This window comes from Corvus moneduloides, chromosome 10 (assembly GCF_009650955.1).
Source record: "Corvus moneduloides isolate bCorMon1 chromosome 10, bCorMon1.pri, whole genome shotgun sequence".
Lineage (NCBI taxonomy): Eukaryota > Metazoa > Chordata > Aves > Passeriformes > Corvidae > Corvus > Corvus moneduloides.
Window position 1 is genome coordinate 20,341,536 of NC_045485.1, and position 21,810 is coordinate 20,363,345.

General features: G+C 51.2%; 2 long non-coding RNA genes across 4 annotated transcripts in view; one reads left to right on the forward strand and one right to left on the reverse strand.

The window, feature by feature from the left end:
* The window catches only part of LOC116448951, a 34,460-nt gene extending 12,650 nt beyond the window's left edge, over positions 1 to 21,810 (reverse strand). Inside the window, exons 1-2 of one of the 2 annotated variants that reach the window (XR_004242170.1) lie at positions 21,683 to 21,810; positions 565 to 730 (exon numbers count right to left, since the gene is read on the reverse strand). This is a non-coding gene — a long non-coding RNA (uncharacterized LOC116448951). Of the gene's footprint in view, positions 1 to 564; positions 731 to 16,315; positions 16,631 to 21,682 lie in introns of those variants that run through there. The other variant, XR_004242169.1, reaches the window with a different exon arrangement.
* On the forward strand, positions 2,901 to 7,922 carry LOC116448953. 2 transcript variants are annotated; one of them, XR_004242173.1, is made up of 3 exons: positions 2,901 to 3,275; positions 6,011 to 6,071; positions 6,374 to 7,922. It is a non-coding gene; the product is annotated as an uncharacterized LOC116448953 (long non-coding RNA). The 2 variants fall into 2 exon arrangements; XR_004242172.1 differs by lacking the exon at positions 2,901 to 3,275 and having other exon boundaries at positions 4,912 to 6,071.

Consider the following 21,810-nt stretch of genomic DNA (forward strand, 5'->3'; position numbering starts at 1 on the left):
AGTATGCAGCAATACATTGCTTTGGTCTCTCAGAAGAGACTGCATAACCTATTTAATGTACCATGAAATATTATTTAAGAGGAAAAAGCAAAAAAAAAAACCCCAAAAGTTGTCAGACATCGTTAGTGCTGGTTTTTTCAGGCACTTTGAACACTTATCACTTCACACATAAAATTCAGCAGGTAAGCAAGGTCTCGTGATGCTGACAGAAAACACTTGAAACACATCAAGGGATCACAGAGCGTGCTAAGTAAACAAGAAAACAAAGTGCACTCTTCATTTCCAAAACAATAAGGGGAAAACTGGTGCTTCTTAATTTCAGAGCAATCACATATTACATACAAAGCTTTTATGTAAATTTTCCTTATGCTGCTCTACTTGAAATAGCATCTTGCAAAAGGGAGCACTGAAGAGTACACTGCATTATAGCTGGAAAAATCCTACTTAAGGGCTCCTGATGGCAAACTGTCAATCAGTATTCCCTGCTTGTTATGAACTGCTCATTTCTGGAGTACAGCTAAACAGAGGTTTAATGATTGAAACTTTAATGGCATTTTGTCTCACACATGGTTCTGAAGTATCTTCTGTTGTTTGAAGAGTTAAATATGGATATTCAAATTGCTGCACAGCCACTGCTCTGCTCCTCCTGGGCTTTTCCACTGGCAGTGCTGAGATGGCAGAGGGGACCGGGCTGCTGAGTTGCCTCTCACGGGAGGAGATGACACAGACCCTATGGATACAAAAATAAAGCAGGAGGTTGGGGTGTAGGAAGCAAAAAGAACATAACTGATCTCTTGTTCCAGATTTATTTTTCATTTCTGCTGGAAGGATGAGAAAAAGGCAGTCCAGTGTGTGTGTGTTAACTAACATTAAAAAAAAGTGAATGTAGGCATGGTACAGGAGTCTTCTTCCTTTCAAAATTGATTCAATTGCTTTGAAATATCATATACCTCAATGCTAAATAGATACATAGACGTATGATAATATTATTTAACAATAGTGAATTAAACATGAAAACAACTTAAATTAAAAACACTTAAAGATTGTTTTACTATTATTAAGGATGTGTTAGAAAAAGGCTAAGCCTCTCATTAGGAGATGAATTTTTTTCATTTGTGTTTTTGTTATGGCTATACAAGATGTTTTTATGCTTTCTCTTTTTTCTCTGCATGAAATAATGTAAATTGAAACAATCAGGTGACTGATTAATAGTCTAGTGGGAAGAAAAGAAGTGTTCGTTGAATTTTATTTTATTTTTTTGCTTTCTTTTTGAACAACCCTGTATATATAAGTATGTGCCTTTCAATTAGATACCATGATTTATGAAGTCATGCTCAGGGCTAGCCAGGTTGTTGACTCAGATTAGAGCTATGATGCCAGCTCATTCCCTGGTGACAAACACTGACTGTCCTTCCCGCAGCCAGGCACCCCTGGCAGCCTTATGAAAAGACCTTGTGGTTGGCACAGCGCTGAGCAGGAAATGAGGTCCTCTCCGGTTTGGGACAGAGATGACTGGAGTTACAGAAAGCTGTAAAGCAAAATCAGCATCTCCTGAGTCACAGACTTTAAGCTATGGTGGACCCCGCAGTTCCCAGGGTGAGCTGGCCCACCAGCGCTGCCTCTCCCGCACCCCCGGCAGCCTCCCACCGAGTGCCCGGGGGAGCACCCCGCAGACTGCGGGGTGGCACGGCATGGGACTGGTTTCACGTGGGAGAGGGGAAGACACGGCACTACAGTCCCCCGCTCTCCCCATGTGCTCCAGCCTTGTGCTCAGCACCCTCCTGAGGGAATCCCTTTCTCCCTCATGCCTACCCGGCAATTTTTTGGCACGTTGTGTGGTGTTTTTCTAACAATGTCACAAGGCTTTTATGTCGGCCTATAGCTTGGGGATCTTTGTGTGGCCTACCCTCCTCTAGGAATTTCACATATAAATCACTGAAAAACAGGAAATCCTTAAGAGCTAGTGGGAAGCTGTATACCACGTTTGCCTCAGCACAGACAGCTGCAGACCACAGAGTGTCTTGCCTTGTAGGTACTACAGCAACCCAGACACCTGGACCTGAAATGGGGGAACTTGGCCCCCTGCTTCCAAGATCTCTGAGCCAGTAAGTGAGCTCCTGGAATGGGGTTAGAAACTCTTACTGAATTCATGGAGTAGGACTCCCTGATGTTCTCTGTGTAACATTTTCACTCTGAATTCCCTCAATGCCATTGAAACAATAATATTTAGACCATTTGGGGCTGAGATTATTGCTTTAATAAATTGGGTTTTTATTGGTTCATTGTGGCAAATAAGCCTCCGATTGATTTTGCTCCTAATCAGCATGGAGAATGCATTCCACTGTAATTAAATCCCGTGTAACTGGGTACTCTGTGTTCACTTGTCTCTTAGCTTGCAGTGGCATGAGATACAGCACATCAAACGCTATACTTGCCACGATAGGCACCCTGCCAGCCCGCGGAACGATGATGCTCGCCTTTAGCGTGCCTACAATGTTTGGAGCACGTCTGGAGCAGCGGCCAGCGCTTGGGAGACGTAGGAAACTTATCAGAGGAGGAAGATGGCCAGGGATAAGGTCTTTTCTCTCGAGGAAGTTTTGACCCCCCTCTCTGAAGAGACTGCGAGAGAGGCGGGGGCCGCTGCCCCGCCCGCTTTCCACAGGTCCCCTTAGACCCCGGCGCGGCTCCGCTGCCGCTCCCGGGGGCTCCGGCCGGGCCGCCCGGGGCAACTGGATCCCCTCGGCCGGCGGGAGCGCGGCCGGGCTGCCAGGCGGGCAGTTTTGAAGAGTCGATCTTCATAATACAAATCCCCCGGCTTCGCCTCCCCGCCAGCGGCGCGAGCCAGCTTTTTAATTGAATCCCGGGGATTTGGCCGCAGCCGAGAGCCCCGGTTCGGGCCCCAGCGCCGTGGGTCCCCCCTCCCGAGAGCGGGACCGTCTCTTGAGGGCTGATCTCTCTCCTCCAAACCCAAGGAAGGGGGGGCTCCCACGGCCTGGGGGAGCCCCCCGGCTCCGGCCCCCGGGAGGCAGAGCGCGGGCTCGCTGCACCCCGGGGCTGGGGGCGGCGGGGGGGCCGGGGGCAGCTGGCGGGGCAGCGGCTGCTCCTGGCTGCTCCCGCCTCTCGCCCGGGCAGCGCTTTAGGGGGGGCTCAGGCCGGATCCTGCCCATTCTATACGTTAATGCTCTTTTCTCTCCGGCTGCAGGGAAGCAGGCCAGCGGATAATTACCCCTCACTGCAATCCGCAGAGCTGGCCTAATCCGAAAGCTCAAGTGCCCGTAAGTAAAACTTCAGGAAAAGTTATTGAAACTGACAAATACAGGGTGACAAATAATCAATAAAAGCCCAGTCCCACATCCTTTATTGTTTCCAGGCACTAACAGCAAGTAATGAAACCTCGGCGAGGTCGGGGGAGGGAGCGGCAGGGACCGAGCGCTGGGCTGGCTCCTTGAAAGCCCCCACTGAAAGAAGCCCAGGGAAGGACCCGGCAGCACAAGGGGGACGATCCCGTCCCCATGGGAGAGAGGAAAATGCCACCGTCCCAGCACCCCCCTCTTCCCCAAGTCATCCTGCCTGCCGGTGGCCGGCCCGGGGCGTTCCGGATGGGCAGCCCGGGAGGGGCCTACCCAGCCGGGAACTGCTGCCCGACCCCGCGGGCAGGGACGCCCCGGAGCCCGGTGCCACCCGGCAGCCGCGGGCAGTCTCGGGCCGCGCACCTATTTCACGCACCCGCACAAAAAGTCAGGCGCTGTAATCTGCGTTCTGAAATCTATAACATCCCTGGACACCCAACGCGCTGCTCCTCATTAGCATCTCGGCCCTGGATTTTCCACGCCGCAGTTTCTAAAGTTTCAGCGAAGGATGCCGGGCAAGATAAATCCGTGCTGTCGTTTCTCTCCCTTTCTGTCTCTCCAAATTAAGTTTCGATCTATCAGTTTAAACACTGGCCAGAAAGTTGATTCACTTTCTGTTAGGATTTCGGGTTAAACCGGGGGCTCCTCCAGTGTCTTTAAGCTTTTGAGCTGTGTAAATGAACTGCAGTGTCACATAATCGATGGGGAAAACTCAGCTGTCACAGATACGAAAGCAGCCTCCTGCCACAGCAGTAACGTGATTTGGCATTTCAAAGTTTGGAAACGTGCTGTCTGCGCGTCCGGGGCTCGGGGAGGAAGAGGGACGGGGGCGACGCGCCGGGGCGGGCGGGGGAACAGCCCCCAGCCACGGTGGCCCCCGGCCTCGGCAGCCCCGAGTGCCGGCGCCCCGCACCGCGGCACCCGCTGCCGCTCCACTGCCGCTCCCTCCCTTCCCGACACACGCTGCGAAAGTTGTTTCCCAACTTTGGCGTTAGGGGAGGGTTGACCCAGAACAAATCTCAGTGTCTCGGTGGCCTTTCCAAAGCGGCCGTGCCCCCCCGCCCCGAGCCTGCGGGACGTGCCCATCTGGAGCACGCACCGTGAGAGCAACTGTGCCGCGTACAGCCACAGCGGCCATCAGTCACTAAAAGCCACACGCTTCAGTGGACCGGGGATAAAACGAAGTCCTGGTGACGCCTGGTTAAACCACTGACCCTCTTGCGAGGGCTGGAGAAGGGGGGAAGGCGACCCCCTCCCGACAAACCCAGCTTTGGGGGACTTGGCGCGGGGCTCTGCTGGGCGATCCCCGCAGCGGCCGTGCCCCTCTCCCGGAGCTGGCAGCGCCGCCTAAAAGGGGGCTCAGCGCAGCCGTTTCGGGGTGCCCAACGGGGGGACGGGGGACGGGGAGGGCCCCGGGCAGAGCCCCCGGCCCGGCCCTGCCCTGCCCCTGGGTGGCAGCGGAGGCGGCAGCGGCATCTCCCTTGGGCACGGGGTTCCCATCGAAATGGCAATTTTTATATCGGCTTGGGTGGAAAAACCAATCCGTGGGCAGGGTGGGCTCTGAGCCGCGGGGTAACCACTGCCCTCGGCCTCCTGTCTCTCTGCACACCCCGATTTACCCGCACACACGTGCAGGAAAACAACTCACACAGAATATTCAGATGCTTTCTGGAAAGGAAGGGCTTTAGTTTCAAATTAGAAATCTGTCTCAGATGAACGATAAATTCCCCTTAGGTCAGGCTATGGTGTTTGATCATATCTTAGTGGTTTTGTCCTCACCAAAAAGGGCCCCGGAGGCTGAATCAAGAAGCGGGATTTGAGATAGTTTGATTTGACATAAGGAAACTGTTGCATTTGTAATATTATAAGACTCTAAAGGGGGAAAATGAAACCTCTGTAGCTGAGACAAGAAGTGTGCCTAAGTGCCACTACGTTTCAATTCCCATTCGGATATAATTTAAGTCTTCTCCGGCTTACAGTAATATACTCTCCAACCTTGAAGCTATCCAAAAGGAGGGATTTAATGAGGCCGAGTTTATACACTTATATAATTTAGGGGTTTCTCTGTAGCTGTAAAATGACAATTGGTACATGTGTAGTGCAAAAGAGCTGAAATCCCATCCAGGGACCAAGTTGGTTATTTCTGAAGGAGCTGTCATTTCCAGCAGGGGGGCACAATGAGAAGGCCAGGAGCGATGGAGCTCTGATCTCCACCAAGGAGAGATAACCACCTGATTAAAATGGGGCTCTTGTTCCCTCGTTACTCGATCGTCGTGTGAACTTACCTTATTTACAATTATAGGCAATGAGTGAGTCGCCCAGATTGTAGTACACCTATAGCTTTAGGTTTACTCCTCCCTTTGTTATCAAGATCATCTCTTGGACAGATTTCTGGACCACTCGTAGCATGGGAGCACAGAAATGCTCTTAAGGAGGGAGGGGATGTGTACGTTCAGAGCCCTGCATTTCGAGCGCAGCGCGTACACCCACACCCCCCCGCTGGAAACCGAGCAGGAGGCCGGGCCCAGCAGAACCAGCCTGTCCAAATCAGGATGTTTACAGCATGCAGGCACGTGTGAACACCGCCAGAAAGCAAAGGGACTCGGCACTAGGTGAAGGACTATTTTGCACTCCACATCTGGTATTTGCTCATTTTCCAGGTGAAGCCAGGCACGGCGGCTGTTGGAGGACACCTCCCTCTCGGGTCACTCTGGAGCCCAGGTGTGCACCAATAGCATCAGAGAGTGATGTACATCTACGCTGAAATTTAACGCACTTTGTTCTCCATTTTAATACTAAATGGTGCAGTGTTTGCCAGATTGTTATCCCACTATTGCTTGTGCATTTGTCTCTTATGTCTAGTGCCTGTCATTACACAAAGCGTTTTGAAGAGCTAATTTCAAAAGACAGAAAGTCTACACTTACTATAAAAGTCATTAAATTAGCATGACAAGCATAAAGTTCCTAGGTTATAATTTGGTTATAGATCTGAAATCTTCCCTGCTTTCTCTCTCCACTTGAAGGATGAAGGCTGAAGTGAGGCACCGACTCGAAGTTAGGACAATTGAGCTGTCGATTGCTTGGTGGAGAAACAGGGAAGAGATGCGGGCTCCAACACCACCTTTTTGGCAGTGCAGGGGGTGACAAGAAAGAGTTCTGATTTTCTCTCACGTCTCCCAGCAGCCAGAGAAAGGTGTGATCAGATGGTCTTCTACTACAACAGGTGGGAACAAAACAGAAAAAAAAATATCTAGATGTATTTCTCGTCGATTAAAATGTTGCTGGAATAGCAGGACGCGTGCCTTTTATATCCCGCTAAATGTTAAGATGGGAAGATGCGTTATAAAAGCAGCCATTGGCTGTTTCCTCTAAGGCTGCAACATCCCCTTCATTTTAATCGCTTCTTCGTTTTGGAAGAAAGCTGGGGAGATGAGGGGGAGAACTACTTCCCCCAGTTCCCCGTGCATCTGCAGTGACGGGGGACTGCAGGAAGCCCCGGTGGTGCCAGGACCGGCAGCGTGGGAGAGCCCGCTCTGCCCGGCCGGGCATCCTCTCCCTGACATGTTGCATTTCGACAATGAGAAAATTAGACAAGGGATGGGGCATTCAAACGCGGTGCTCACAGAAGAGGCTACCCTAGTAGTTATTTAGTCTAAAAATCTGCTGTCAACTTTTTTTTTTTTTTCCCCGTCAGGATCAGCGAGGTGCGTTTCTTTGCGTTGGTTCGTTTGCTTTTAACCAGGCATGCTGCGAATTGTGGAAGCTTTCCATTTACCTTCTCTTCTTTAAGCGTTTTAATTATCATCACTGACCTGTTGGGCATACCTACAGTATCAATGTCCTTTTTACATCGCTGCCTTCCCTTTCTCTGCATGTTTCTGCTATTTAACACTTGCTACCTTTGCCATTAGAGTCCTAGAGTGACCCCCATGGGTATCTTTGAAAGAAAGACCCTCTGCATTCCAGCACTGCCTCCTTACCCAAGTAATAGCAAAGGGACCATTCAGACACATGGACCACACTGAAGCATTAATTAGGCTGATGAAATCCATAGAAATGTATGGATTCAGCATAATCGAGTTTCTTCTGCTGACTATAGTTAAGGAATACGTGAGCAGCTGGGAGAATAGAAAGTACTGTTAGGGTGAAGTCATGCATGTAATTGAGTATATTTAACATAACCATTTTAATGATCGGTGATTAAAAGTGCATCTACTTAAATTGTATACCTCTGCAATTTGTCCATATCAACTTTAGAGCACACACAAAGAAAAGGTCGTCATATAAATTTATAAACAAGATCCCTTCCTGGCTACACATGACTCGAGCTGGAATGATAACTCGGCAGCAGCGAGGGGGGAAAGGCCTTTCGCGAGAAAATAGCTACGCCAGTGCGATATTAATTAATCACTGGTTTGGCCCCCTTTCTCTCTTGTGCAATCACAGTATTAGAAGTGCATAATAAGTGAGTTTTCTTTTCATCCGTAATTATTTATAACAATCAGATCACTCGGGGAAAAAAATCCCTGGGTTTCTTTCCCGTATTAAAGGAGTATCTTTTCCCTCACTTGACAATATTCTGTGTGTGTGTGTGCATATACATATAGTCAAATAAAATATTTGGCGCTTTTTTTTTTTTTTTTTTTTTTTTTTTTTTTTGTCCGCAATAACATTGCCGAAGATCCAGCAAAACCCGATAAATTATTAAACTTCTCCTGACGTTAAACTTGTATGCGGAGAGGTTAAGGACTAGAAACAAGGACAGTGTTTGGGGGAGCCGTAGTTGATGGGCACGGCCGTGTCTCCTCGCAGGAGACCCCTGAGAATGGGAAATTAGCAGTCGAAATCTGCTAGTGGGGACTGGATCCCACAAAGCCCACGCGTTGGGAAGGCTGAGTGTCTCTCTCTCGCCTATTCAATCTGCCCAGGCTGGTTGCAGCGAATAAATAGAGTCATTGTGGAGCCCATACACAAACCGACCCAACTCCCTCCCCCATCCCTTCTCGCCCTCCCCCCGTCCCTTTATGCTTAAGCGCACACAGATCTGCAACCGCTTTGCACTAAGAGGAGACCAAACTTTTCTTCCCTTTACTGTACGACGCCTGTGGGAAAGGTTTATTCGCACGTATGGAATATGTCCTTATGTCAGAGAGACGGGGGTTCACGCTGGGTGAGGGCAAACAGGAGCCTGCCAGGAGCAGGACCCATCCTGCCCTCGCCCCGCCGGGCGGGCGGGCGTTCCTCTCCCCGCGGAAGATAACGGTTCAAAGTAGCCAGATGCATTAAACAGCCACAAAAGGGGCCAAGAGGGATGGGGGGCGGGGGGGGGAATTCACTTAAGTTTCTGGTGGAAAACTTAAATGGTGCCGTCTCCCCCTCTCCCAGCACCGCTGCAAGGTGAAATCCATTTGGCCGCATCCCTCCCAAGCTGCCCGCAGCCCGGCGGGGCGGGCGGCAGCCCCGCGCCCCGGGAACTTGCTCCGTGCAAGAGAATTTGCAACCTTGAAAGCATATTTTTCTTCCAGCTATGGTGGCACTTAGATGATAATGTAGGCAATGAAACTGGGGAGATTTATATCTTTTGGAAAGTAGGACGAGCCAGATGGTAATAGCGTCATTAACAAACAAACTTAGGATCTGCAAGTGAAGCTTGAAATTGGGAAAGAGATCTGGAGAACAAAAGGAGCTGCTGTTGAGGGGGGGAAAAAAAGAGTGCCTCTTCTGCCGGCCAAATCTAAGAGCACATTCTGGAGGGGCTGCTCCTGCCCAGCACTAGATAATAAACGACGGCTTTTTCCTCCCCTGTTGTGACTGAGAAAGGACAGAGAAAACTTTTGCAATAGGCAAATGTGGCATTTATTTATGTGTAACCCTTTGTAGTCTCAAGTGTCCCAAATAGGCCTTTAATTCAAACCCCTAGTTTGATACGGAGGGATCGCTTCTCCCAAGTTTATTTTAGAGAAACAAAGCGCCGCTTGTGGAAGTTGAAGGGCCAAAAGTTCAGTAATTATTTTTTTGAATTAATAGTAACGAATAAATATTAAAGGTTAAACGTTATTTGCTGTGAGAGTGGAAACATCTGAGGGATTTATTGTGTCTTCGAGGCTTTTTTTTTTTTTTTTAACTCCCTCAAAAACCTCTCACTCTTTGCTAGAAGGCACCACCACAGCAGGGGCGTGGGTCCCAGAGCAGGGTCGGGATGCGGGACGTTCGGGGAGGAGCAGAGAAGCTCCCCGGCCCGGCTTCTCCCCTGCACCACCCTTGGATTTGCTCTCCAAACCCACCCCGGGGGGTTCTCGATAGCCGGGGAAAAGGCCTTCAGCACGGATTTACCCAGCTGAGAGTCCATAAACACAGGAGACCCACCAGCTCCAGGGCTTCAGCAGGAGGGATGGGCTCTGTGCCTCCTAAATTTTAACCAGTATGTTCCCAAATGCCACAGAAATGTTTGGAGGTCTTTAGAAGATCCCCGTATCTCCCTTCCAAAGTTGATGGTTATTAAGTGATTAATGATTTAAAAGATGCTTGTTAACAGCCCCAAGTTGAGAGACATGGACCCACGCTCTAAAGTAAAAACCTCACTTTTTTTTTTTTTGTTTTGTTGTTTTTTTGGTTTTTTTTTTTTTAATGTGCTGGAGATCTTTAAAAGCCCCGAGGACTTACCCTTAAGGCATTATTCAAAGAAAAAAAAAACCTGAGACTGGCGGTTCGTCACAGGCAATTGTAAAGGGTTTCAAAGGACCGATCAAACGAGTTGGAGAGTAATCTACATTAAAGTCCGGATGGCAGTGTTACAACATGCACCTGCAGGGTATTTGCTATCCGTGCCCCTTACAGAGCTACAAATCACCATTAAAGAAAGCTGCTTAAGCTTCCTCCGCGCTTCTAGAAAGACTTACTCGGGCTCCTTCACTTTGATATTTATACATCTTGTTATTGATAAGTGTGGGGCTGTTCAGCGCTCCCTTCCCCCTCCCGAACTGTCCCCGGGCACTTTTGCACCACCCCTCCCTGCCCCCACCCCGAGCGCGGCTCCAGGCGGGGGTTCAGGCGGCCCGGCCCCACGAACGACACGCGTGGGCGCGAGGTTATCCCCCTCTCCCTGCGATGTGCCAGCTCCGGGAAAAAGTTTTGGTTTATTTTATTTATGTAGTTTCCCCCAGGCTCTGTCACCAGGGCGACCGGGGCAGCCCAGGCAGCATCGGCACGCGGGATGTCCCGGCGGATTTTCTCACGGTTGCGGGAGGCGCAGACATGGAAATGAGCTCATTGCGGGGGAGTGGCGGCCGCCCGGGCCGCCCCCGGCCCGGCCCGGCCCGGCCCGCTGGGTCCCGGGGCTGCGGGACTCGCTCTCCTGTTGAAGGCATTTGGGGGAAGCCGCGCAGTTTCATCCCCGCCCGCGCAGAGCCCCGGAGCGGGCACGGTTAACCCTTGGCACGCCGCGAGGCCGCGGCTGCCGGTCGGGAGAGCCCTGGCGACCCCCGCTCCCCCCTGCGCCCCCTCTGCTCCCGCACTCCCACGGGCAGCATCCAGTGGGCTCGGTGCTCCCCCCGTCAGGTGATGTCAGCGAGGAAAAGTAAAGTCGTAAAACAAACAAACAAGCCGGGAAAGCTGGGGGGGAGGGATGGGGGGGCGGGGGGGCGGAGGGAAATCAAGATTTTTCTACCCACTCGAGGAGAAAAAGCTCAAAGGTCAACACGGATTCATCAACTGCTTCCCACGGCTGCAGGCATGGCGAGTCACTCAACTTGGATTTCTTTTTCGGGTAATTTTAGTGATCAGGTGTGTGTTTTCAGTACTTCCCTCGAGTGGGTTCTTGCAAACGAACAAAAACCCCACCCGTCGCAGGTGTGAGGCTGCGCTGCCCCCGGTGTCTGTGCCCCGCCGAGGGCCCGGCTGAGCGGGCGGGGTGCCGGGGCCCCTGGCACCCCCGAAGCAGCGCCGGGGACCCGCACCGCTGTGACGCGGTGGCTCCTGCCCCGGGCAGCTGGGGGAGCATCCCGGGAGGGGCCAGAAAGGGGCTTTGCGACGCTGGCGGCACAAGGGGATTTAGTTGGTTTGTCAAAATCAAATAAATAAGAACCCCTCATTAAAGTAAGGGACAATATCCCGAATTCGGTGTACCTGCCTCATCTCTTGACAAGCGATGGGCTGTGCGGAGGGCTGGTACCCATCGCCCGGTCGCGTCCTCTTGCTCCCCCCACGCCGATGACGGAGCTTTCTTGCGCAGCAAAGCGCGCATTGTTAGGGCCGGGGGGAGCTGGGACGGGGCGGGGGCCCAGCAGCGCTGCCAGCGCCCACCGCAAAAGTTTTCCGCATCAACTCCTCTCCGCGGAATTGTCCTCGGAGGGGCGGCGGTGAGGAGGGGAGCAGGACCCGCCGCCCCGACCGGCCCATCCCAGGCAGGGCGCCTCCAGCGCAAGGGAAAAACCCGCGCAGCGCCCAAAGCGCGGGGCGCTCCGCGGGGCAGCGCGCAGCTGCGGGACCCGGTCGGGAGAGCGGATGCGCGCTGGGTGCGCCCTCCCCACAAGAAGTCGCTCAACTTCTGCCTTGGAGCCCTGTCTCCGCAGCCGTGCCCCCCGGGAAAGGCTCACTGCTGCTGTCAGGGGGGAGCTACAGGGTTTGGGTCATTGGGGCCGGACAAATGGGGCCGAGGCAGGAGCACCCCAGGGCAGAGGGTGTCACATCGCGGGGCGCCGTCGGGGAGTTCGTTCCGCACCCCCCCGGGGCTGGCAGGCCCTGACACGTCTCCTGCTACATAGCGGCGAGCGCAACTTCGCCTCCAAACTGTTGCGAAACAAACCCCCGGCACGTTTACGGGGCTGGCGAGAAGGCGGCGAAGCGCAGCGCCGGGAGCCCCAAGCCCCGCGGCTGCCCCCGCCGGCCCGACAGCCCCCAGCCCGCAGCTGATGGGGGGGCCCGGGGCGAGCGAGGGGCGAGCGCGCCTTGGGCCAAGCGCTAATTTGGTGTGTACGCTTAAGGCGGCCATCTGAGGGCTGGATAGCAACGAGAGGAAAGGGGTGTATTCGCGACTGGAAGATTTAGGTTGTTGCTAGGATGTGAGAACAAAAAATCTTCAATAAGTCGGGAAGGGGGGAGGACAGGGCAGAGGGGGAGGAAGGGGGGTTACAAGGTTTGTCACAGGGAAAAGTGCAGACATCTGCTGGAACTTCCATATCTAAGCTGTTCATTTACAGGAGCCAACTTCTGAAATCTCCACAATTAGATCTGCATTGTTCTTTCTCAACAACACTGCCTAGAAAGAAAAGGTCTTCTCTGTCGGGGCCAATCCAACGAAGCGTTTGACGTTATTAAATAATAAAGCGATTGTGATTTACATTGTTGTTCAGAAAAAGGGCCAATTATCCACTGTTATGTTGCCATAAAGATCATATTAACTCGAATTAGTAATCAAACAATATGCTAGCGTTAAAAGTATAGAGAGGACAACGCGACTGGTCTTGTTGCATCCTCACTTTTTCTTGTAAAACCAGAAGCGTAAATACACTTGAAAGAGGCGCAGAAACTTCACCCTTAACGGGAAAAAAGTGAAAGAGGTCCTAGCGTTTGTGATTAATGGTCCTCTGTGTTGACTGTTTTCAATTATTTCAAAGCCACCCAAATCTCATATTGATTTTTCTGTGTACAAATTAGTTCTTCTTTCAAACATCGCGGGAAACGTTCCCCGTTTCTCCGAGAACCAGAACCATTTTTTTTAGTGTAAAGTCTTTTAAGATTTTGATTTTGCGGTGCTTATTGTTTGTTTTTCATTTTGTTTTGAGTTTGGTATTTTATTTTTTCAGAGTAACGTTTTCTAAAGGCGTTTGAGTTCCATCCAAAGACGAGCCTCACCCCCACCAAAACGCAAACCCAGCCGCATCCCTGCACTCCAGCAAATTTCCTCTGACATAATCAAGTAATTATTTTTATTAAAGCAGTTATTAGGTTTATAACTCATTTGCCACTTAAATTTGTGCAACCAACCAAGGCGATCTAAATAGGTTTGAGTTGCCCCTTGGGTCCGGGATGTAAGCGGTAAGAAGGAGGATTAATTATGGGTGTGTGCAGCAGGAGGACACAAAGGCTGTCCGGTGGCGCGGGGACCAGAGGCGGGGCGCAGCCCCTTCCCCGGGCGGGGCCGGGCACCCCGCGCCCCCGGCCCCGGCAGGGACCGGCACCCCCGCAAAACTCTCCTGCGTTTGTTATTAAGCTGCCACGGGGCCAAGGTTGGAGCTGGGGGAGCTACAACTTGTTGGCAGTAAATAAGGCGCCGTCAGGTGATGATGCTCCGGCGCGTTTGAAATGTCCCGAACAAAGTGTAAACGAGACTTATTTTTCATACAGGAGCATCGATATGATCTGATCTGATCTATGATATGAGATAGGAGTATCGATCTCCTCTGCTGTGTGGACAAGGTCCATTCTTTTGTACGCGGGATGACAAGATCTGCCCCCTGGAAACGTGCTCCAAGCACCCACCGGCACCTGACTGGTGGTTCTAATGTCATTTATTGCCAACACGTTTTGTTATCGGCTGGGGGTGGGGGTTACTCGGAGCTCAGGTAATAACCGGGTAGCTGTCAGCTTCTCCCGTTTAGCACTACTCAGGCAAGAACGGCTTTGCCAAACTGTTCCAGGAGCTGATGCTATTTGTTACCACGATTAGGGGAAAAAAAGAACATTCACAGTAGCATGGGTTTCTATAAGCAAACGCCGAGCAATTTTCCTCAGCGCAATGCATCAGCAAGTATATCCAAAAGAGCTTAATCTACTTCTTGCAGGTTAGGTGCAAGAGGAATCAGCATGGGCTGCTCCGGGATGCCATGAAAATCCCGGCTCATTGGCTTGGCCGCGATAGGACGAGGCACATCAAATGCGAGGCGGAGAGGGACAGAATCAATCAGTCCCCTTGGCTGAGGAGTGAGCCCTCGCTCTGGAAATAATTTCGAATAAAACTTGTGTAACCAAGTGTAACCTAGCTTCCTCTGAGGAGATCGTCCAGAGGGTTAAAAAAAAAAGGAAAAAAATATTACGGAAAAAAAGCCAAGAAAAAACAACCTGGACCGAATTAATAAGAGCACAAAGTTTTTGTGTATTATCCGTGTATAAGGATAATACATTAAGCCAAAAAGGAGACAGGTTATCTCTAAACAGGATTAATATGCGTTCGTGTATAGGACTAGACCGTCTCATCCATTTAAAAACAGTGTCTCTCCTCCTCCCCACAACACTTTATTACATATTTAAAAAAAAAAAAAAAAAAAAAAAAAAAAAAAGCAGAAACTTTCCCCGTTAGAAGCACTTGGGAAACGCGTTTTATTAATCGAGTGCCTTTTTTTTTTCTTGCTATCAAATGCAACTGATGGCCCTGAATAAGCTGCCTTGTTAGGAAACGGGCCATTTTTTAAAACCTGTGATCAAAACAGACCTGTCTTCAGAGAGAGCACAGCAGATTTAAATGTTGGTCAAAAGGAGTCACAACTGTTCATTAAAAGCAAACCCTAACTAGTGCTAATGTATAGCCATTTTGTGAGCTCAGGACTGTGGAAAGAGGCGAAAAAAGTCTGAGAGTGTGAGCTGATGCCGTGCTGGCTGGCAGTGTGTGGTCTATTGTAGGGAATGTGCTTTTTCCACTGAACAGAGAGCCCCCCTCTTTTATTCCCCAGCTCTGCTGCACCTGCACTGGATCAGGGAGCTACTGCCATTCACCACATCAACAGAGAAGACATCTCTGACAGCACTCAATTCATTACATTTCTTCCTGCTTTTCAAACCAACGCACAAAAAAAAAAAAGTATTGCCAATCAGTGCCTGGGGGGCAGGGAAGAAATCTTACAATACTTTATATTCGCCGCTCATTTTGGATTTCATTAGTCAGAAAACTCACTTCTCAGCCGGTTACAACTAACTTTCTTTCTTTCTTTCTTTCTTTCTTTCTTTCTTTCTTTCTTTCTTTCTTTCTTTCTTTCTTTCTTTCTTTCTTTCTTTCTTTCTTTCTCTCTTTCTCTCTTTCTCTCTTTCTCTCTTTCTTCTTTCCTTCTTTCTTTCCTTCTTTCTTTCCTTCCTTCTTTCCTTCCTTCTTTCCTTCCTTCTTTCCTTCCTTCCTTCTTTCATTCTTTTCTTCCTCCCTTCTTTCATTATTTCCTTCTGTCTTTCCGTCTTTCCTTTTTCTTCTTTCTTTCCTTGCTTAGGGGGCTGCTGGAAGTGGGACCTGGGGCCGGTGCCACCTCCCCGGCCACGGCCGGGGCGGTTCCACGCCAGGGCTCCGCAGCCCCGGTAGCGGAGATGGGCGGATGGAGGGGCTCCCCAGGAGAGAGTTTGTTCATAATTCATGGGAGCAGAGCAGCTCTCGGGAGACGGGGAGAAAGAAACGGCCGAAGAGACCAAAGTGTCCTCCAGCACTTGCGGGGGGAGCGGGGGATGTGGGGGTGTTACAGGGGGTGCCGGGGCAGGGGCGGTGGGGCCGGCGGCCACCGCGGGGAGGGGACGAGCCGGCCCCCCTAACCCGTGGAGAAAGTTATCAGCCAAACTCCTCGAAAGGGACTTCGGGGAATTTGGGGGTAGCTTGGTTTCTTCAAGAACCGTTTTTCAGAAGCATTTGCAAGCAAAAGAAACCGAGCCGAGGGGTTTAGATTCAGGTATTTGATCTCGCCGGACCCAGACATCTAATTAGAGTGGCCTCAGCGACTGAAACGGTGTTAATACCCATTGTTCCCCGCTCAGATCCCTTGGCCCTCCACCACTGGGATGCTCTCCTTTTCAAAATTCCAAATAAAAATATTTCTATTTGAAACAAACAAACAAACAAACAATTTTTGTATTTCCCCCCTTTCTGGCCCATTTTCCTCCATCACGAGCAAAAGCAAAAGCAAACTCCTGGGTATTTTTTTCGCAGACGCTGGCAAAGAATAACACCCCCTCTGTGGGATCTTAACAGAAATAAATCACAAGGAGCTCTTGCCTACCTGAAAAGTAGGAGGAAATCCGACTGTCTGGTTTCGGGTGTAAAGTGTGTATCGATAAGGAAGACACAGCCGACTCAGAAACGGGACTCAATTAATCTATGGGTTTCTTTACATCACCCCCTGTTAGGATGTGTGCTTTGGAAATATTGATTCATTGCGACAGGATAGTCGCAACTACCGTGTGTGCACAACATGGGGAGGACATGGAGCGAGAACCCGCAGCCAACGCAAAGCCCACTCACGGGAGAGCCAGATTGCTTTTTAAGCTAAAACTAATAATTTCATAACTGATTCACATTCAATCTGGCGCCGATGACGTCAAGGGGTATTAGCATACGAGGAGGGATGAAGCCAGTGTGGCTGGAGTTGATAAGATGCCTCCTGAGGAATTCGCTGCTTGTTTTAATACATTAATTATTTCTCTGTCTTCCTCAACTTCTGCAATTTGTAAGAGCTTAAAGGAACCATCATTCCCAGCGATGCCAGAAGGACACGTTGGAGAGCTTCTCCCGTGGCACCGGAGCCCGGCAGCCGGGGGCAGCGTGGGGATGAGCCCCAGCCCCGCTCCCGGAGCCCGGCCCGGCCGCCCTGCAGAGCGCTGCGGGACTTGGTTCTAATTAAGCCGGCTCCAGCCGCGGGCGTCCCTACTCGCCCGAGTAAGCTCGGCTCGCTTGGACCGGCCGCCCCAGCGCTGGGAGCTTCCCGCAGGATGGGAGGCGGGTTTGCAGGATCAAGCCCTCAGCCCGGAATGCGTGTGAGTTGTGAGTGTGCGTGAGTGTGAGCCGGTGTGCCAAGACACCCCTGCGGAGCATTCCCGCGGGAAAACCTCTGCAGAGGCCCCTATCTTTCCAGCACCGGGTGGGATTCCCCGCTCTACCCCTCCCCACCCCCAAACCCTGCCGTTAATCACGATTTTCTGGGGGGAAAAAAAAAAAAAAAAAAAAGCGCCCACATTACGTCATCAGGCCTAACTGCTGCGGAGATGATGGGGTCACAGAGGACCCGGGGCGGGGGAGCCCGCGGGAGGCCGGGCCTCCCCTCTCGTTCCCCCGGGACAGCGGCCGCCTGTCCGGGAGCGGGGACACGTCCCGGCCGGGGCCGGAGCAGCGCTGTCCCCGCCGCTGCGCTCCGGACAGAGGGACACGCTCTGGGGAGACGACAGGACGCAGCCCAGCTCCGTGCCCCGGGGCTGACAGCTCTCCCCCGGCGTCCCACTGCCCCCAGAGCTTGTAGGAACCGGCGGCATCGCCGCTTTGGGCCCATCGAGCTCCGCCGGGCCCCGCGTAAGCGGTCTGACAGTCTCCCGCCCCGTAGGGTGCCCCTCGGGGACCCTCCCGATCCGCGGGCCACCTCGCTCCTCTGATGAAGTCAACTGCCTTGGAATAACCGCTCGGTGACTTGAGTCTGAAACACATTTGGAGGGAAGGAGGGAGGGAGAGGCGCTTTTATCAGGGAGTGGGGGGGGAGGGGTAGGAACGGGCGCAAAGCACAAACAAAACATAGAGAGACCCTAAAAGAATTAAATTAAAAAGGAATAAATAAATATAAAAAAAAAAAACTACATAAAGCCACGCTGTACAAGCTCTCGCCCACATGGCAGAGGTCCTACGAGGCAGCAAGATGCGCCAGCGGATGGGCCAAACTCCTGCAGAAACTTCTCCGGCCCGGCCCCGATCCGTTCCCCGCGGGCGCCCGCAGAGAGGACCCCTCGCCCACGGGCTTCCCCCGCTCCTGCCGACGGGGCTGCAGCAGCCCAGGCGTCTCCTGCAGAACAGCCGGGCCCGAGCCCCCACCACACTTCACGGGAAGGGCCGTCTGTGCTCTCCTCCAACACTGCTAAATTATAATGGAAAATTGCAGCTTGTTTCGGCGCGCCCCCTCCCCCTGTACGCACAGGCGCACACGGATACAAACACGCGCAGACACAGTCACGCACAGTCACACTCACACACACACACTCACACACTGCTCAGGCACAGCAAACCCTCGGCCAACTCCAAAGCAAAGCTCCAAAACCATCCGGCGGGGTTCGGGGTTTCGCCTTGTTCCCTCCTCCCCGCTCCGCCCGCCCGCACCTGCCGGCGCAGTGGCTCCGCGGTCGCGGTCCGCGGAGCGGTCGCGGTCCCCAGGCAGGGCTGGCCGGGCCCCGGCGCGGGCCGGCCCGGAGGACGGAGCTCGCCCTCCCGCTCTGGCACAGCCAAACGCGCAGCTCCGGGAATTTCCACCCCTGGGCTCCTTTTCTTTCCAGTTCGCAAGTGAACCAGCCCCCACACTCACTGTAGCGCTGTACGTCCTCGCCAAGTGAATTGATTCCTCAAAAGCAAAATAGTACCAAACTCTCGCAATTCCCCGTGCCATCGTCAGAAAAACTGGTTTTAATTACCAAAACTAAAATAGCGGCGGTGCTAACTAGCAGGCGATCAAACCGCAATCAAACTTCAATCTCTGAGCAGTTAGCTATAAACTGTCAGCAATTGAAAAGTAAACCTGGTGCACACAAAGGCTCTGTTTAATTTTCTTGTTGTAATGGCTCTAAATGAGGACCCCATCACTATGCAGTTAAGCGGTGTTGCTTGTCCCCCTGAGGCGCTGATCAGTTCTTTTTAATGTGAGAAAACTGGCAGCTCGAAGCCCGTCAATGGAGCTCCCACAACAAAAGTCCTGAAAAGCTGAATGAATTGGGTTTGTAATTACTGCTTCCCTCTCCCCCCTTGCAGCTTATCTCTTATTCATTCAACATATATTATTGTCACCTAATCGCACACTCCCAACGTTATTTTGGGGGGGGGGGGTTGCCTTTTTTTTTTTTTTTTTTTTTTTTGGTATCTACTACGGGCATGTTTGTTGTAGAAATTAAACAAAATAATCCACCCTTCTCTCTCCCCCCTCACCACGAAAAATGTTGAAACGACAGTGTCAGGCGAGGCTGACTGGCGTTAAAAACGCGAAGACGAAGCTCTTCTGCCGTCAGAATGTCAGCATTTTGCATATATCCTCGGAAATCTCACAAGCACCGAAGCAGGTTTTACATTTTAGTATTTGAGTTAAATCAGGATTTAAATGACTGAAGTGTATCTAATCACACCTATCAGTAATGGGCCCCTTTCTTTCAGTGGGACCTACATTATATACTACTTAAATTGCTGGGCTATCTACCTCCTATTCGGAGGCAGATATCCAGCTCTGCTGCTCATTGGGGACGAAGAGGAACTAATATTGAGAGAAAACGCGCTGCTATGGGGATCACCGTCACCCCTGATGTCCCACCCGGCACCAGTGGGCATCTCAAGGAATCAAAATGTGGTTTCGGCCAAGAAATGTCTGTCGGCAAGCGGCAGTCGCTCGCTCGCTCGCCCGCCCGCGGGCTGGAGCCGGGGCTGCGAGACAGAGCCTCTCCCCAGGTCCCCCACCGCAAGAAGCTGTCGGTTGCAGAAATAAGTACAGCTATTACAACCAAATCTACTAACAGTCTAAATAATTAATTGAACCATTGCTCTTTGACCCTTGGAAAGTCCAGTAGGGACCCGTTTGTAGTAATAATACCCCCGAATGAGCCCTTGTCAAATATTCATTTAGTGGTTAATGTGAGCGATTTCCCCCTGGGACAGTCTGTAATACCAGCTTCCCAGCTTTGGCAAGAAACCCTGCTAATCTACCTCTCCAGTTCCGCAAAATATTTTAACACCCCAGTACTTAAAAAGCCGTAAAAAAAATCACGAGGGAAACTATAATCTTATCCTTGGGTTCACTTCGATTCTGTAGAAGGTTAGGGAAACATTACACTGGCGCTCTTGGGCCGAGCATCACCCTGGCTGTAATGTACACAACAATTCACGAGAGGGAAACCACGGAGAGCCCCGAACGTCTTCAATAACCAAAATAAAAACATACCCACGAGCTCTGCTACACATTCCAGCTGCCATAAACAAAAGCCCAGGATAATGGTTTAGGTGTAAAGGGCGTTATTGAATATGCTGAATTTAAAATGAGCAGTGGACAATAGCGTTCCTCCAAGCAACACTTTAAAAATAAAACCCTTCAGCTGTACATGTAAAATACTTTGGGTTATCCCCCCTAAACGGATAAATGGATGGATGGATGGATGGATGGATGGATGGATGGATGCATGGATGGATGGATGGATGGATGGATGGAAGGAATCTGTCCAAGGCATATCAGGTTTCAACCATATATATTCCAAATCGTACTTCGAAATCTAAGCTTAAACAAATTGCCCATATAAAAAGTTGCTGAATTCACTAAGCCTGAATATGTGGCTTAGTGCCTTTTGTTTAGTGGTATTAGCTCGCCTTCTCTATGTGAATTGTAAAAGGACCAACATTTCCAAATACCCCCCTCGAATATTTTAGTTAGCACTTCAAAAAGGGGCCAGGTTTTATTGCTGTTAATTGGCTAAGATTCGCTTTTAAAAATGGAATCGTGATATCGATTGGGCTTTTATTCCTGGTTCTTTTTTCCCAGCGAGGCGAGCGGGAGTGGGGATGTGGGCTCGTTACCACGTGAATAATCCCCAGACGCGTTGCAAACGCTCACAGCTCTGAAAAAGAATATTTTACTCGTTGCATTAACGTAAAAGACAGAAAAGGTTGAAAATCTGCAAAAATTGTTGTCCTGACCAAGTACCGCGACGGTGCAGAAGTAAAAGAGACAAAGAGAGCTAAACTACTAAACCAGGCAGTAAGCAAATCTCCACATATCCTAGTCTGGCAACGTTAGTTTTCATCCGGACACCAGGCTTCAAGGATGGAGGCCAGAACTGAGCCTAGGAAGTAGTAATACCAAATAAAAGCCACAAGTAGCCAGGTAATTTTGCGTGTGTGTGTGTGTGTGTGCATTTTACCCAGCCTTCTTCCTCCCCGACCTAAAGCAAAATCCAGTGGCTGACAAGAAACACTGGAGAGAAAAACTCAGCAACGCTTGCCCCGTGCCGGAGTACCCACTTTGTGCCTTGCCTAAGCCAAACATCACATGCTTTCCTTTCCACGTACCACATGCCATTAGCAGAAGACACGATCAGTTTGCAGTCACAGTGCTCCAAATCCCAAACTTCGTACCTTTTATTGTTATTATTGTTATTATTATTACTATTATTATTATGAACGCCCTCTCGCGCGTTTCCTAAAGGAAACCGCAGCCGCGTTAGCAGCATCAATTAACCGCTGGGGCCTCAGTGGGGGAGCAGGGGCTGCCGCAGGGGCTGCCTGGCTCTGCTGCCCATCGCCCCCTGCCCTGCCCGGGGCCGCGGGCCCTGGCGCCGGCCAGGGCCGCCAGCGCGCAGCAGCGCGGAGAGGCGCGGAGCTCCGACCTCGGCAGCTGCGGGTACGACTGTACAAAGTAAAACTCTACCTGGCACGGACGGTGGATCTCTCCTTCTATATGGCGGGCGCCACCGCTTCTCTTTGGGGCTGTGACCGGCTGCAGAGAGTGTCCGAAACGGGGCTACACCGCGCTGGCAATTTAAGAAATAGGATTCA